The sequence below is a fragment of the Balaenoptera borealis genome, assembly GCF_965194805.1.
Source record: "Balaenoptera borealis genome assembly, chromosome: 16".
Lineage (NCBI taxonomy): Eukaryota > Metazoa > Chordata > Mammalia > Artiodactyla > Balaenopteridae > Balaenoptera > Balaenoptera borealis.
The window spans coordinates 21,054,820-21,059,424 of record NC_138872.1 but is presented as its reverse complement, the minus strand read 5'-3'; the positions used below and the strand labels follow the sequence as shown (position 1 = coordinate 21,059,424).

General features: G+C 51.2%; 1 long non-coding RNA gene across 1 annotated transcript; it reads left to right on the top strand.

Annotated features, from left to right (window-relative positions):
* Positions 1 to 247: 247 nt before the first annotated feature.
* Positions 248 to 2,306, top strand: LOC309613042. The gene is made up of 2 exons (XR_014235490.1): positions 248 to 1,254; positions 1,744 to 2,306. It is a non-coding gene; the product is annotated as an uncharacterized lncRNA (long non-coding RNA).
* Positions 2,307 to 4,605: the final 2,299 nt, after the last annotated feature.

Genomic DNA, 4,605 nt, shown 5'->3' with positions numbered 1-4,605 from the left:
CTTCCTTCCTTCCTTCCTCCCTCCCTCCCTCCCTCCCTCCCTTCCTTCCTTTCTCTCTTTCTCTTTCTTTTTTTTCTTTCATTCATTTATGGCTGTGTTGGGTCTTCGTTGCTGCGTGCCAGCTTTTCTCTAGTTGCGGTGAGGGGGGGGCTGCTCTTTGTTGTGGTGAACGGGCTTCTCATTGCAGTGACTTCTCGTTGCGGAGCACGGGCTCTAGGCGCGCGGGCTTCAGTAGCGGCATGCAGGCTCAGTAGTTGTGGCGCATGGGCTTAGTTGCTCCGCGGCATGTGGGATCTTCCCAGACCAGGGCTTGAACCCGTGTCCCCTGCATTGGCAGGTGGATTCTTAACCACTGCACCACCAGGGAAGTCCTGACATGTGTCCCTTCTTATTCAAGGGCCCAGGCAGATGGCGGGTATGCAGTGTTGGCCACCCTTACCAGTGTTGACCTCAGTGGGCCTGCTGCTGGCCTTCCAGCTCAGATCTGTGCTGGAACCTCTTCTACCCTGGATGTGATGCTCCAAGGACACCATGACCTGCCTTAATGCTTACATTCTCCATCACAGCGATTTCCTACTCAGCTGTTGTTCTCGTTGTGACACCCTTTTAACGAAAACTCTACATACCTCCACTGTGGAGTTAGTTTTCACTGGCCATCTGAAAACCTGCAACAGCAGCGGGCCTTGGATGACCACCAAGGAAGGAAAGGCATGCAGCCCCTGTGGTCCCTCTCAGGAGAGGCAAATGAATTCACTGGAAAAACCCTCCCCAAATTTATGAATAGACAGACGCCAGAGTGGATGGTAGCTCATGGGATTTATCTGGGCAAAGCTTAGCCATATTTCCAAGACACATTATATCCTTGTGAGTCCTTCCTTTTGATCAGCATCCTTAAGATGGAATTGATGCTCTCAGCCCACAGGGACCGTTATCCTCCATTTCAGCTCTTGGCACTGTGCTTCTGGAGCCTTCTTGCCCGAGTCAGCCTGGAGGCCAAAATAACAGGATTCGCCAAGGCTTTGAAAATCCTTTGATGATCTTTGATCATCTGAGGAGCTTGTGAGCTTCAGCTGTGTTTGCTGCCCCGAGGTGGGGCTCCCTCTCTCCTTGTTATTGGCTTGCTGGACATTTAGAACCAGTTTAATGAGCACCGATGCCTGGTTTTCTGAGAATTGCCTTGTAGGGGGAGAAATCTGGGCCAGGTTAACGAGGCAACATGCAAATTCGAAGAGGCCACCAGGGAACTTATTAAATGTAAGTCTTACTCTAAACTTTTCATTGCTTGGAGAAAGGATGTTATCAATCATCCTGGGTGTTCCTGACTTGGGCTGCAGACTCAGAAGGACGAACGGTTTACTCATCCCAATTACTGAGATTCTGGAACCGTTACCTGTCCTGGTGGCGACGGAGCGGGGGTGGGTAGAGGGGGAGGGTGGGTGGAGGCACGGGGTGGGGAGGTGGGGGGTGAGGGGGGAAGGGAGGGTCATGGAAACCCATCTGCCAAGGAAACAGGGCAGGTTTCCTGTTCCCAGCTTTATTAACCAAGGTCAGCCATCCTGAGCTATGACAATGCCTGGCCCAGTTCTGAGGGGACAAAGATGGTGTAAAATTTTGACATTTGATCTTTGCCAATTGATTAGTCTGTTCCAGCCAGAATTAGGATGAGAGGGTCCTGCTTTCATCCTGACTCTCTCCTGGTCTGTGCCCAGATGGCATTCTGACACCCATGAATAACTCTTGCAGGCCACGACGACACATACCCGTGATAGCACAGTTGGATGTCTCCTGAGTGGTGGGGGGCAAGTGGACTGAAATCCGAGTCAGAAGACCTGGATTAAAAACAGAAAACAACTCAGCCATAAAAAAGAACGAAACAGCACCATTTGCAGCGACATGGATGCAACTAAGGATTATCATTCTAGGTGAAGTAAGTCAGACAGAGAAAGACAAATACCATATGGTATCACTTATAGGTGGAATCTAAAATATGGCACAAATGAACCTACCTATAAAACAGAAACAGACAGACACAGAGAACAGACTTGTGGTTGCCAAGGGAGGGGAGGGGTGGGGGAGGGATGGATTGGGAGTTTGGAGTTAGTAGATGCAAACTATTACATATAGAATAAACAACTATGACATATAGAATGGATAAACAACAAGGTCCTACTGTATAGCACAGGGAACTGTATTCAATATCCTGGGATAAACCATAATGGAAAAGACTATTAAAAAGAATGTATGTATTTGTATAACCGAGTCACTTTGCTGTACAGCAGAAATTAACACATTGTAAATCAACTATACTTCAATAAAAAAATAAATTAAAAAATTTTAAAAAACCCCAGAAAACAAAAAAAGAAGAACTTTTACTGAAGTATAATTTACATATAATAAAGGCACTCATTTTATTTGGATAGTTCAGTGAGTTTTGACAAATATACAAACCCCAAATGACCACCCAAAGCATGTATAAACACTTCTATCCAAAGACTTCCCTCCTGATCTTTTCTAGATAATTCCCCACCCCCACCCCCCTGGCCTCAAGCATCACTAGTCTGCTTTCTGCCACTATCAATTAGCTTTGCCTTTTCTAGAATTTCATACAAATGGAATAATTCAAAATATACTCATTTGTGTCTGGAGAAGACCCCCAGTCTCACAATCAGACAACTCTGTGACCCTTGGTAAGATACAATTTCCGTCTTCGTCCCAGTTTCCTTATCTGTCCAGTGAGGATAATAAGTCAGAACATCAGTCAATCAAGTGTGTGGTGCTGCTGGGGCGAGCGCCATCGTGGGGCTCTAGAAAGGTCCCGGGCCAGGAGCTGCTCAGTGACCTGGGGCCTCTGCTCTTCTTAGGGAGACTGTGTCCCAGCAGGCTTTCTGCTGCCCCCTCGCTGCATACCTATCCTGGCCTCCCCAGTCTGCCAGGATCTGCAGGTTCCCACACCCTCGTCAAGGAGGCCTCATTTCATTAAATAAGAGAGGTGCAAAGACACCCCAGGAAAGGAGGGCATGCAGTGATGAGGGCCGCCCAGATGGGCAGAGGTGGCCAGAGTCTGAGCAGAGGGGAGGGATGTGGGTGTGTGAGGCGTCCACGGAGGCCTGGCGTGGAGCCTCCCTGACCTTGGGGCTCGGGACCCTGGGTCTTCCCGCGGGGAGGAAGTGTGAGCAGGAGCTGTGTGGGGCTGCTGGACACTTCAGGTGAGCGGTGGCATCAGGGACAGACCCACCCAGACCTGCACGCACACTCACTCCACTCACCCCTACATTCTACTAGGTACTGATCGTCTTCTTCAGATGGGGCCCTGGGAGATATGGCTGTGAACACATCCCAGTCTCTGCTGCCTGGAGCTCACATGCTGGAAGATGACTGCACATTCAGGCTGCACCCCATCCTTAGCCAGAGATGTGGAGGGTCCTCAGTGTGGCCCTCAGTTCCATCCCGCAGTTGGTCCTGTCAATCTGCTCAGCGTCTGTCGCCGCAGAGTGGGGCTGTGCTGCCCTCTGCTGGCCACGTGGAGGCAGTGACTCCCCAGACCTGGCGGTCCCAGCCTTGCAGTGGGCGGAGGGGAAAGGGATGTGTTTTGGTACCTTGCTTCCCTCACCCTGGCAGAGCAAACATGGAGGGGCAGGGCAGTGTGAAGAACTCTGCCCCAGTGCCCTGATCTCCTTGTCATTTCCTGCATGTCCCTCTATTCCCTGTAAGTGCCTGGATTTGAAAAGTGAGAGTTGAACCAACTCATGATGTTTTTCTGAGCCGTCTCCTGCACAGCTTCCCACGGCACCATCCTCATGGCCCCCCAGCTGCCGTGACTGGTCCAGGGAATTCCTTCTCAGCCATCTTCCCTCCAGCTGGGATGATGGGACCCATCTCCCGAATTTGAGGTGGAATCTAGCCGACACCTGAGGAGGCCGACTACTTGAGGCCAGGACGCTGGAGAGGGCAGCCAGCAGGCACAGGTGGAACCCTGCCTCAGCCCTCCCGGCCCGGGGCCAGGCTGACCGTGAGGACATCATCTTGGAAGTGGATCCTCCAGCCCCAAATCGTCCAAGCCCCTTCTGAATCACCCTCATCTGTGGCCCCAGATAGCAGAGACAAGACATCCCCACTGTGCCCTGTCCGGATTCCCAACCCACAGAACCTGTGGGCATAATAAAGTGGTAGTTTTGTGCCACCAAGTTTTGGGGTGATGGCTATGCAGCCCCCAGAACACGACAGTCTTCCACATTAGATCCAGGCCATGACGGGCTAAATGGGCTTCTGAAGCCTGGTCTGGAAATGGAACCCACCTTGGTAAGGCTATTTCCTTGGGAGAATGGGTTCCCTTCTGGCCAAGCAGCCTGAAGCTCTGGGGGCCTCCAGTGCCCGTGATTCCTAAGGGGTTGGTGGCCCTGAGCTGGTCAGCTCCATTTTCCGCCAAATTGGGTCTGTTTGACCCGTGTTTATTCTAACAGGAAAGCAAGGTTTTATGTGACAACCATTTCGTCTGAAGGGTCTTAAGTGGAGGAATGACATACTGAGATTTGGAATTACAGAAAGTGTCACCCACGTGGGGTAGGGGATCGGCAGGGTCGGGACTGGACAGGAGGGAAGGCAGGG